The sequence below is a fragment of the Lygodium microphyllum genome, chromosome 8 (genome assembly GCF_053477565.2).
Source record: "Lygodium microphyllum isolate KBCC chromosome 8, Lygodium_microphyllum_v1.1.10, whole genome shotgun sequence".
NCBI lineage: Eukaryota > Viridiplantae > Streptophyta > Polypodiopsida > Schizaeales > Lygodiaceae > Lygodium > Lygodium microphyllum.
The window spans coordinates 14,826,507-14,839,980 of NC_141142.1; positions in this window are offsets into that span (position 1 = coordinate 14,826,507).

Below are 13,474 nucleotides of genomic sequence, written 5' to 3' on the forward strand. Positions count from 1 at the left end.
AAAACAGAAGCTATACAGAAGGTATACATAACCAATCATAACCTATCAGAACATCACAGAACCTCATATCTCCACTGAGAAACATCATGAACTTTCAAAACATAATCAATATCATCTAAAACACTCTCAAATACTCCCACTAACAACCATACATCACTCTAAATCCATCAAAAATCAATTGTTCAGTCTTCAAAAACAACAAAAATCAGTTAAAATTTCAGCCTTTTTCCACTCTCAACATATCCCCACACTTAGAAAGGAAGCGTCCTCACGACCTAAGGAAAAGAAGAATATAAGTTCACTAAAGATCTCAATTTTAGCTTCCATCAGATCTTCAATAATCTCTCCAACCTGTATCTGAGAGAAAATACTACTAAAGGAAAACTTTCATTATTCATTAACTCTTCTGATTAATGATTTAAAAGCCATAACAAATTTGTAAAGGATATAAGAGGTTCTCTTCAGCTTTCCACCATAGGCTTTTCATCCACCAGCAATCTTTTGAAAAGAGCTCTCGAACAAGTCATTCGCAATCAATACGAACTCATCACATACAATTAAGACAACACATGCAAACACTAACACAACCATCTGAATGACACCTCCAAAAAGAGATATATATCGTTAAGAATCATCCAAGATACATTGCAGAGGCATCAATGAAGATGATCCGATTTAAAGGCTTGGTGGTTTCGAAAGCGATCCATGGAGAAGGATTCATCTACAAATGTCTTTGGAGGATTTTGAAAGAACTGTAACCAGCACATCCTTTCTAGCAAGACAAGGTATCTGCTAGGGAGACATAGTGCATGAAAATACAGGACATCCAACTGGTGGGAGTCAATGTTCACATTGACATTCATACAAAGTTTTGGAATGGCCTTTTGATCATTATGGGAATGCATATGCATGTATACTAGATACCAAGCAAAATGAGCTGTCAATCTCATCAAAGGATCTAGAGATTGTGAATATTGGTGAGCAAAATGAAGGTAGTTCTGGTATGCTTGATTGGATGTTGTCCAATCTCTTGGAATTATTGGCCAGTTTATCTGAGGTACCGTAAGAGAATCAGTCGAGCTCCATCCTTGCCTTCTGGGAATCTACTGATCAAACCCTTCATATTCACTAACCAAGTGAGGGGGTTGAGAGATAAAAGTGGCAGGAGATGGAAGTGGAATAAGTAAAAGTGGATGAAGAGATGGGTAGGAAAAATCATAAAAGGAGGAATAGGTTAAAGAAGGAGTGGCTGAAAATTTTAGGGAATCAATTAGGAAGGATATTAATTGATAAATAGGAAAGGTAGAAGGTACATGGATAGATGGAGAAGAGCATGGTGGAGAAGGGGAAAATACTCTATCTTCGATAAAAGAGCAATATGTAAATATTGGAATTTGAGGAAAAGATTGAGGTTGAAAAAGAAGGGGTAAGATTTCTATGGAATTGGTTTGATAGAGGGAAAGATATTTATCATAACGGTGAGCCATTTGTTGGTAATGCAGTAGGCTAGGAACAGAGGGACCTAAGATAGATCTTCTCTGATAGGCATCAAAAAAGGTGGAATCAAATGGATGATTTTTGGAAAGATGAGCTAAGAGATCCACCCTCACTTGGTTAGTGCTCTATATATAGGTAGAAGCTGTGTTCTGTCGTTGATTCAGGACCACAGAATCAATCATGGAGTGTTAGGAATTATCAGGGCAAGTAGCCACTTTTAAGGAGTAACTCTGAAACATGTCATCTATTCGCAACTCCAAATAGTTGACATACAAAATAGCTTGTAAAACCACATCTCCCACATACCAAGCCATATCCACTTCATCTGGAATCAACAAGTCTCCTCGTAGATACATATATGACAGCAACATGGTATCTGTCATGACAGAATCTTCAAACACCATATGAACAACTTCTATCAGTAACTCAAGAGACCAAGCCCCACTCCAACCATCCTCTAGAAGAGAAAGATCCATCGTTGAAAGCTTCATGTAAAAGGCTAACTTTTGCAATTGATAGTGGACAAAGAAAGAATGGTTCGGAGGAACATATTCCTGGAAATGCTCAAATGTAGACCATAGCAGATCCATCCTGGACTACAATCTTTTCACATTATCTTGGAAGAGAGGACACAAGGTAGCCTCTCTGAAGAGCTGCCAAGTCCTGTTGTGAGATAGAAGGGATCAGGTGAACATTAGGGCTTGGAGGAACGACCGTGCCTATACCAGTTGGTCTTGCAACTGCTTGATTTAGGAAGCTTGTGATTCCACTATGTCATTAATAGTCTATAAGGCTGAAAGTTTTACATATAAGAGAATTTGAAACTCTTGCGCTTCTTTGGACATCCTCTCCTTCTCCTCTGAGATTCTAGTGACCTCTTATTGAGCCTCTGTATTGAATCTTCAAAGAAGATATCTCATCTCTTTGGGTTTCAATCAGTTGGGTTTGTTGCTCCATCTGCTTAAACAAATCTGCCAGGGTATCCTTAGCAGAGGCTAACTCGGATGTTGCCTTATGCAATTGGTCTTTAGACTGCATCAGTTCCTCATAAAAGGAAGCATACAGCTGTTGAACATAGGCTGTAACTGAAAGTTCAATTGAACTCTGAATGTCTTTACACAGGAATGGACTGGCATCTCCCGACACAAGACTATTCAGTGAGGGGACTGATATGTCCAATGAACCCTCTCTATGTGCTCTGAACAGGTTGTTACATGTGAGATAAGCAGGGAGATCACTGCCAAAGGTAGCAGGAATTGTAACTGAAGGAAGAACTAAAGGAGCTTTATCTACTACCTGCTTCAAGCATTTGCGCTGAATGACCAGGGGAGGAGGAGAATCTAGATCCTCTATATCAATTGGTTCTAACTCTTCTGAAAGTGGAGGGGGAGGTACTGGATCAGATGGAGGAGGTGGAAGCACGCTCTTTTTGAAACCTGAGTAGGTCAAGAAGGCAGACAAGTAGGATCCATAGGTGACATTTGTAACATTGCCCCTGGCTACTTTAACGAAATGTTGATCCAACTTGGTGAGTAGGTAAGTGCTCCAATCAATAGCTACTCCTTTTAACACCATTCGTGAAGATGTAAAGAGCTCTTTGGACAAGTAATGGGATGGTGTTTTTGCAGGCATAAACCTGTCTTAGAGAAACTGGCAGACCAACTTCCACACAGGATCAGTGATCATGGAAAAGGAGACTCCTGAAGTGTTGATCACTTTCTTAACATCCAGAATTTCCTTGGTCTGTTGCTGTAACAGCTTCAAAATCTCATCGTTAGAGAAGAGCTGTCGAGCTGTAACAAAGGGTTCTCCTTTGTAGGGAAGAGACAGAGCCTTCCCTAACCCTCGAGGTGTCAAAGTCATGGAAGTACCATGGACCAGTCCCGACTTCTTGCTCTATGAGGCCAGGAACTCATCACACATGAATGGATCTTTTGGAATCAAAGGGAAGGAGGCAGCTACAAAAGTCGCAAGTCCCACCTTCGTGAGAGGCTCAAAAGTGAGTAGGGAAGAGTAATCCCTACTGACCAGTGGGACATACTGGATAGGGGGAGGAGTGTGAGACGCCATTCAGATGGTAAACACACACACCACAACACAGACAGTCACAAAGAATGCCTGCAAAACAACCAAAGGGCTATAAAAAAGGAATCAATCCAAAAAGAAGGACACACATACATACATAAACGTAACTAACCCAATTACCACCCCAGACAATACACAGCCTAGAAAAATTTCGGCATGACCTCTACACATATGCGATCGAAAGCTTCATGCGATGCAACATTCAAGCACCCAAATCCCCGTATAAGGCAAGAAAGAAAGAACTACACACCGTACCCATAATCGTAACACATAGACAAATCAGAGTACCATAAAAATGTACATCAAGACTGGACCATAACCTTGACCATTAGTGTCAACTAAGAGACTTGTACGCACCCATCCCACGAAGCGAGTTTATTAAAAAGGGAAAAACGAAGTGCAGTGAGGGGAAATTAGTTTAATGAAGGGTTCATTTTAATAAATTATTAACAATGGGTGACATTTTATTAGGTTATAAACCTTAATAAGAAGATGGCGATTCCTTTTTAAAATTTTAATTAAAATTTATTAAGTTAAAACGGTGCTTTAATGCAACCCGGACTACGATGCCCAGACTGGGTCTCTAAATGCAAATTTCTTAATTAAAAATTAAGAGTAATGTGGAGCGCTTTTTTGCCAGCGCGTGCTTTTGTGCGGCTGGTTCATTTTTATTACAAATTAAAGTGCCTCTTAAGCGCACATAGCGCGTGCAAAGTGAACGGCTAGTTGATTTTTAAAATTATTAAATTGTGTGGTTAGCGCGAATGCACGTGGAAAAATGTGGGTGAATAAAGAGTTCATTTTAGCAATTAATTTATGATTAAGGAGATAATGAAAAGAAATAAAGCTCATAAAATAAATACATGGAAGGGATGTGTATGCAATGGCCTGAAGGCGCATGAAAGAGTCTCCCAAAAGCAATGAATCCAGTCAAACAAAATCAAAGATCACTAATTGAACAACAAAGAAAACACCTTAGTGGGTTTGTTGATTATTATTATTTTTTATTTTATTATGATTTATTATTATATATTTTTAATTTTATATTTTGTTTATTTGGTATTTTAGGTGTGTTTGTGTTGGTTTTATAATGTGGTTTGGTTAATTTATTTTATTATGGGTGTTTGTTTGGGTTATGTGTGTTTTTCTGGATTTGGTTGTTAATAAATTGTATGTGGTTGTTTTTTTGTTTTTTTGTTTTCAAAAGGAATAATAATTAAATATGGATATGTGATGAAGGAAAAATAAAATTGCAACCATTTAGGAAATATCAACAATTTATGTTATGAAAATAATATGTGGATTATTATGTTTATTTTTATGTTTGTTTTTTCTTAAATATTGGTGCCTTATAGGAAAATATTTTAAAGTGAAAAATGAATGGAAAAAAGTCAGGGAGGTGGGTGGAATTTTCTAGATTTTTTTTTTGGTATTTTTTACTAATTTTAAATGAGTTTTTGCATTTTTAAGGTAATTTTGAATAAATTGTCAAATATTTAATTTTCTGTAATTTTAGTGGTAGAAATTTCCACCTGAAAAATTTTCAAAAATTTTAAAAAATATAATTGAATTTTTAGAAATTTTTTTAAGTTGAAATGAATTTAAAAAATTAACTAAGTCAATTAAATCATGAAAATCAGGTTAGTTTGGTAAGCAGGGTCAAATCAAATCAACTAAGTCTTGTTAGTCTGGGAAATCAGGTAAGTCAGACTAAGTCAAGTCAGGTTAGTCAAGGGGAACTAGGTTAGTCTGGGTTAGTCTAGGTTAGTTAGGTAGACTAAGTCAAGTGTACCTAACCTAGATTAGGCTAACTAACCTAGGGTTAGTTAGTAAGATGGGGACTAAGCTGAGGTAGATTAGGGTTAGGGGAATTAGACTAGGGTTAACTAACCAAACTAAGGTTAGTTTAACTAACTTAGGGTTAACTAACTAAACTAAGATTAGTTTAACTAACTTTGGGTTAGATTAACCTAAGTAAGGTTAAATTAACCTAATTAAGGTTAGATTAACTTAATGAAGGTTAGTGTAACTAATGTAGGGTTAGTTGACTAATGGAAGGTTAGTGTAACTAACCTGTGGTAGCAGGGAGGGAGGAGGAGGAGGGGGACGAGGAGGGGGAGGATCGGGAGGAGGGAGGAAGTGGCGGAGCGACGACGAGGAGGGGAGGAGCGGCGGGAGGAGGAGGAGAGGCCTGGCAATGATGGCCAGGGGTGTGATGTGTTGGAGGAGAGGAAGGAGTAGGCTCCAGTGGGCGACGAGCGGGAGGCGAGGAGGCAGGGCAACGGCGGGGAGGCGGACGGCGCTGGGAGGAGGAGGAGAAGGTCGAACGTGAGGAGTAGCGAGGGAGGCCGCTGGGGGGCGAAGCGGTGCAGGAGGAGGGGAGAACCGCCGGAGCCGAGGAGGAAGGGAGGGCCGTTGGGGGCCGAGGAGGTCGAGGAGGAGGGAAGGGAGAAGGAGGGTGGAGGGAGTAGAGAGAGAAGAGGGGGAGGGAAAGAGAGGTAAAGGAGGAGATGGGGTAGGGAAGGGGACGGTTGAAGGAGGGAGGGTGGGAAGGAGGGGACGGGGTGGGGGGGCACGTGGGAAGGGGGGTAGAGAAGAAGGAGGAGAAGGAGGAAGAAGAGGGAGGGGAAAAGGAAGAGGAGGAAGAGCTGGCGGGAAGGAGAAGTGGAGGGAGAAGGAGAGAGAAGAGGTGAAAGGGAGGAGGAGCGGGAGGAGAAGTTGCAGGGGAAGAGAAAGAAGAAGGGAAGAAGGAAGGGGAGAAAAGAAGAGGAGGGAGGAGAGAGGAAGAACGAACAGGTACGTAGGTTGGTTTTTTTTTCTTTTTTTTCTTTTTTTCTTTTGCGGCATTTTTGTTTTTTTGTGTATTGTGTTCTTTTATGTATATATATATATGTTTGGTTTGCCTTGGGTTGTGGATGTGTATGTTTGTGGTTCTCTTTTTTTTCTCTCTCTTCCTTCTTTTTTTTCCCTTGTTTTTTTTGTGTTTGTTCAAGTTAGATTTTTTTATGTATTGATTGATTTATTTAGTTATGTATTTATTTATTTATTTAGTTAGCTTTTTGGTTTGTTTTTGTTTGAAATTGTGTGTATAGTGTTTTTTTGTTTTTTTTTTTAATTTCCCTTGGGATATTAAATAATGAAAAAAAAAAGAAAAGAACACATCCCCGGCCCGTGCGCATGCGCGGGCAGGGATAAAAAAAAAATTTGCAATGACGAATTCAAACGAACAGGGACGGGGACGCGCGAGCCACGGGCGCCACGGCATCCTGGGGCGCGTAAAACCAAAAATAGGCGCGTTCACGCGTGAGGCAAGAAACACGGTTAACGGGAAAAATAAAGAAAAATTAATAAAATCCAAACCGTTTGTTGAATCAAAAATCTGTAAAAAAGAAAAATGGGCCGGGTGATGAAGGGAAAATGTTGAAAATATGCGACACCGGTTCTAGGACAAAATCAGGGTGTTCACATGGGAAAAACGCAAAAAAAACCCGAAAACACATACGAGCATTAATATCGAAAAATCCGCGCATCGGAATGAAGTGGGGAAAGAAGGAAAAGTGTGTAGAACAAGGTGTCCGACAACATATCATGTCAAAACACAGTTCCGATCGAGATAGGACGCGTTCACATGGAAAAACCCCAGAAATGGACCGAAAAATGGACTCGAAAATTAATACGGAAAGAACCGTGCATCGGAATAGCAGGAGATAAAAAGGAAAAATGTCTGGGAAAAAGGAATTCACAGGACTGGAACAGCAAAGCTCTTTTTGGGGGAAAGTAGGAAGGGTTCACATGGAAAAAACACACGAAAAAATTAATAACTAAAAATCCAGTAGTCGAAAGAGGGGGAGAATAAAAACCATCTGTCGGAATAGGGGTCGGTAAAAAGGAAAAATAGGGAGTTCAAAGGGACGAATAGGGCTGTAAGGTTGGATTGAGTTTCCGGTAAGTATAAGGTCCGTTCACATGAAATAAGCGCAAAACCCAGAATAAGGACAAATGGTCAAGAAACAACCCCTCGGACAGGGTGAAATAGAACGAAATGGTGGGGAAGGGACCCCATCAGGGTAACATGAAATCACGGCATAGATGCATGATTAGAGGAGGGTGTATGCATGGGGGTATGCAACATGGACGCGCAGGGACGCATCCCCACACTTAAGACCTTAATAGGAAGGATAAACCTAACATCAAGGATATGTACCTCACATCAAACCAACCACAACGTCCCCACACTTAAAACATGACCAGCACTGAGAAACAGAAGGTGTAGGGTTAGAAAAACTTGGCCCATATTACCGAGAAGGAGTGTCGACTATCGAGATTGCATCTGGTGTCGTCGTCGGCTGTAGGAGGTAACAAGGTATCTTCACAGCACACATTCTTCGGCTGTCGTGGCAGGGACCACGCAGCAGCACCCAGGGAGGTTGCTGGTTGAAAGAAGGGCCTCTAGTCCTATCTCTGGGACTGTCTTTGTAGCTTTCTATGGCATTGTAGTGCTCTATATTGTACTGTTCTATTCTGTACTGCCCTGTCCCTTTGTAGGTAGGTTGAACTTCACAGTCTTGGCAGGAGAATCATTTTCATTCTGAACCACTGGTTTCTTCTTCTTGGTACGCGTAACAGCAACAACTTCCAGCTCAACCAAATTGGAACCAGGCTCTTGTACCTTCTGTTGACTATCAGTGGCATTGGCCTTTACAGGGGCTGGACTGGGACAGTCCTTTGCAGTGTGGCCTTCACCTTTACATCGGCTGCATAAGGGCTTGTAATCCACAGGTCGTCTAGGGTTTGGACAATTTAGGGAGATATGTCCCTTTTCTCCACACCTATAACATTCCACCTTTGATCTCGCCGGACTGTCGTCCTCTGTAACTTTGAGAGGGAAACTTCCTTGGACCAAAGTTAGGACCAAATTCCCTAGGCTTTGGTCCAATATCCTGTGTTGTCATTTTGGATTCTAGCAAGTTGAATCTTGCATTTTCATCCTTCTGTCTTCGTTTGGACGAAGGTATCCAGAAAGGAGTGTTTCTCAGGGGCCTACAACCAGAAGTTCGTAAGTTCGTGGAATTGAGAAGACCAGTCAATCTACAAGCTGCAGTGGAAGGTGCAAGATTGTATGATGAAGTTGAAGCAAGGCTGTCAATGACTCCAGGAAGGGGAGTCTTACATCCTCCTATTCCTGGAATGGTATATCCACCAAATGCAGTCCCACGGACAGTTCCCTGCCCCTATCCCCAAATGCAAACAGTGTCGCAGTATAATGCAACTAATCCAATGTGGTCACCGCAGACAATAGTGCCTCAAATGATAGTTCAACCACAGCAACAGTGGCCTCAAACAATTCCTCCAATGGCGACTCAACAATAGTGGAATCCTACCAACTGGAATCAACAACCCTAAGTCACAACAGGAGCTCTGAATCAAAGCCAGAACAGAGGAACTTCTGGATCAACCCAACCAGTTTATGCAGTAATTACAGACACTTCCCAAAATCCCACAACAAGCACTTCAGGAGGTGAAAAACTGAAGGATTATTTATCCAACTCAGTTGCAAGTATCAAGAAAGAGCTTCTGGATGTAATTACAGAGCAGTTACAGACGCTGAAGGTGAATACCGCTAATGTATCCACTCCTGCGGGAGCTGGAAGAGATGTGATGTGCTCTAATACATGGTGTGGGAAGTATCATCAAGCGGGACATTTAGCCACTGAATGTACCCGAAAACCAACCATTCCTGGAGCCTTCTGTTCCTACTGTTTGTGGAAGAACCATACAGAGGATATTTGCTGTCTGAAAGAGATGCATGAAGATGGTTAGTCCATCTCTTCAGGATGGATTCCATTTGCGAGACATAAGCTTCTACTCTTTCTCCAAAGGACTGACTTAAATTCATGAACTCCTCTCGCATCCGCTCTTCAAAACCTTCACACCTGAATTTAGTGAGGAAGGCCAACTTTAGGTCGTCCCATGTGCCAAAAGTTCCTACTGCTTGTCTCTCATACCACTGAAACGCCGCGCCCTTGAAAGTGGCGGGGAAGATTGCTAACCAATGCTCAAGGGTTCTGGCATTGTTAGCCATACATGCTACCATGAACTCTGCTACGTGAATATCAGGGTCTTCATTGTACTCTCCCTTAAAAACTGGCAATGGGACTACATTTGTTGGCCTGTCATCAATATTTCTAGGACGAATCTGACTAGGAAGGGGACCTTGAGTCACCATGGGGACTTCTGTAAAGAGTGCTTTTAGGGCATCAAAGGAGGCTTCTGCTGCGAGCTCGTTCTCAGCTTTGATTTTTTCCTTCTCTCTTCTCACGTACCTCTGGACTCGTTCTAACGCTTGCCTCTTTATTGCGTCATTCATCAGGGGGTTGGCTTCAACCAGTTGGTCTGGACTCAACAGGATAGTATCAGAGAGGGCTTCAGTCTCTGATAGATTCTCTAGCCAACATCTCTTCTACTTCCTTCTTCTCAACATCTCTGAATTCAGCTTTCAAACCACTACAGAGGGGAAGATATTCTATTCTGAAAGTATCAAAACTCATTCTTCTTAGGATCGTTGTTGCGTCGTTATAATAATGCCAGCTTCTGAGGGTTTCAACAGTGTACGTTGTGAAAAATACTCTATCTACCAACTTCCAGTGGGTTGCTAATTGAACAAATAGAAGATTATCAGTGCACCAAGCATCCCATGTATCTTGCTGTTGAGCATCCACGAATAAATTCCAACTCTTTTCCTTCTTGTCTTCGTGAACCTCCACAAACCAAGACTCCTGAACATCTTCACAATCTCCCACTTGATGATGTCTGGAAACTTCTCAATGAATGTCAAATCTTCCATGGATGGTCATTTTCTCTATTTCTGCTCTTCAGTTTGTTCCCAAACAGTTTGCCACCAAGATGCAAGTTTCTACTACTTCAACAAGAAGAGGAAACAGTCCACCACATAGAGCATGCATCATGATGGTGATATGTTTCCGCCATTGTGGGATGAACTTCTTGTGGAAAGTGGCTTTGATAATGAGAAATTCCAACTCTTCAGTGGAAGAAGGAACTTTGCAAACATCCATTGAATTCTCCTCTTCTTGGCATTGCCATTTCCTTCATTTTCAACCTCTTCTAATGCTTGTTGATGGCAAGTTTCCCCGGCTGCGCACCAAAAACATGGAGCCCCAAGAGGAAAACCAAGGAAAAGGGAATTATCTTGCAAGAAAATCTATCTTGTAACATCAACAAGCTTTTATTTCATTCTTTTGATCATCAAAACAAAGAAAACAGCAATTCTTCACGCAGTATTATAGTAGATTTCTCCCACGGATTTGATAGAATCAAGCATAATCTTCAACATCTTCATAGAATTCTTCAATATAACAAAGAACACAAAGGAATACACCATCTTTGAATGGAAATCAATCACATATTATTCATCTTCAATGTCTTCATAGTTTTCTCTCTCAATCTCTCATATGCAATTACACTGTTTTGATAGAATTGATTATCTCTGGCTCTCTCTCTCTCTCTATCAATAGCACATCATATCCTCACTATAATGCTCTCATAATAACCCTCAATAATCCTTCTTAGGTTATGGATATACCTCCCAAGAGGTATGTCTGATATGAAGAGTCACCAGAGCCACTACAGTGTCTTTTCACAGCTCACTACTGTTACTATCACTTAGTCTTCTCTTTAGTCTTCAGCAGCTGTTTCTTCCACTTGTTTTAGCTCCTTTGAACTTAGATTCATCCTTTCCAAAGGTTAGAAAACTTTCCCAAAGTCACACATACTTTCTACAGAACACCTACAGAAGGTCAACAAAACAGTCACAGTACAGCACCAGAACAGCTATAGTACAGAGACAGTACAAAGATAGAGCAGAGACAAAGCAGAGACAGAGGCTCTACAGAGGGTCTACAGAAGGTCATCAAAACCTTATAACTTATACTCAAACCATTCCAAACTATCAAAAACTATTCAATAGGCTTCCAAAAGATCTCAATCTTTATCAGTCATCAATCCATGCTTCATACAGAAGACAATTAGAACAAAACAGAAGCTATACAGAAGGTATACAGAACCAATCAGAACCTATCAGAACATCATAGAACCTCATATCTCCACTGAGAATCATCATGAACTTCCAAAACATAATCAATATCATCCAAAACACTCTCAAATACTCTCACTAACAACCATACATCACTCTAAATCCATCAAAAATCAATCATTCAGTCCCCAAAAACAACAAAAATCAGTCAAAAATTCAGTCTTTTTCCACTCTCAATAGCAACTCTTAGTCCTTACGGGGGACACCCACAAGCACTTATAGGGAAGTACAAAATCCTCACGACAATTGAAACTGAGAGCTTGCCTATCCTATTTCATGTTCCTCTAAATAATGCTAATTGCGGAAAGGAAACCCTCCTAGGAAGACCCTTCAAAAGGGCGACCAAGTGTGAGGCCGATTATGTAGCACAGAGGATACACTTTGACACTACCAAGTGTGAGGATTGTCACAACCTTTAGCAAGGGTGACCTCATCGAACCTCGAGGGAAAGGAAAGGAAGGTGTTGACATAACAGTCAATCCTGCTAACAAGGGCAAGGACTTGTTAGAAGAGTTGATACAACCATAGGTCGAACAACGAGAACTAGTGAGTAAGGCCATGCCTAAAACAAGAAGGTCAGGAGACAATGCCAAGGATGGGCTTTGGACTTACAAATATCATAGAAGACCCCAAAAGAAGCCCAAGCCTTATAGACGAAGGCATCGATGGAGGGTCAGCACAACACCACGATGGATATCTAAGATGTTGCTACATGCTCAAGGGTATTATGTAGGTAATCGATGGATTTGGGTGCCAAAACCCCCTGCTAAACCTCCTCTATCGACTGAAGGCTAGATAGTATCAAGAGCAAAGAAGCGTAGGAGGAGATCTAAATGAAAAACCAAGTCTCAAGTCAAAAACAGTGGAGTGATCGAGCCCCTCACGATCAAAATCAGGAAACCAAACGGGACTAATCAAAGGGTAGATCCTCAACCTAGCGTGCTTGACAAGCAGATATCAAATGTAATCATTGAGGATACGCAAAAGCCACTAGTGCCCAAGAAGCCTTTGATTTCCCAAGAGAATAATAAGCATCATAGGCACAACATTGCTCATGCCAAGGTTAAATGCTCAACAAAGCAAACAGCAAAATCATCTAACAGCCACAAGCAAATCTTCCAGCCAAGTCAAAGCCACTTAGGAGTCCCAAGTCTCCTACACCCTCTTTCCCTAAACAGACACAGGAAGCACAACAGCAGTCATCAAGTGCAGCTGCTCAATCCCAATCTCTATCTCCAGCTAAGCTTCCAAATGTCCGAGAGGTGGAACATGACACCACCCATAGCTCTCGATCCATAGATATGCCCACACAACCCACCGTGGCTAGATCAACTGAGGCTCGATTTGCACAAGTGAATGCTCAAAGGGCAACAAAAGGCACAACCACTTCCGATCTGCCTGAGGACCTGCCACTGCAATCTACTAACAGTAGCCGGTCCACTGAACTAGCTACTACTACTTCCAATCAGGGATCACAACAGTCACAGCCTTTGGCCGTGACGACACCCCTTTGCTGAATACGTCCTTAGCAATTCACCCATGGAAGAGGCATCGCAATCAACATCCTTGATACCTCCAACACTTATAAAGCACCTAAAGCTTAGGCTTGAGGAGAAATCTCTCAAAGAGGTGGCCAAGGAGAGGACGCATCTAACCAATTAACCTAGCAAGGTTGTTCAGCAGGTCACAGCTAAGTCCCATGAGAGCACACCAGAGAAAGAGAGTGCTAAGGCCCAACCAAGCACATCAATGATTGACTTAGTTCAGGGTCCTGAGTCCTTA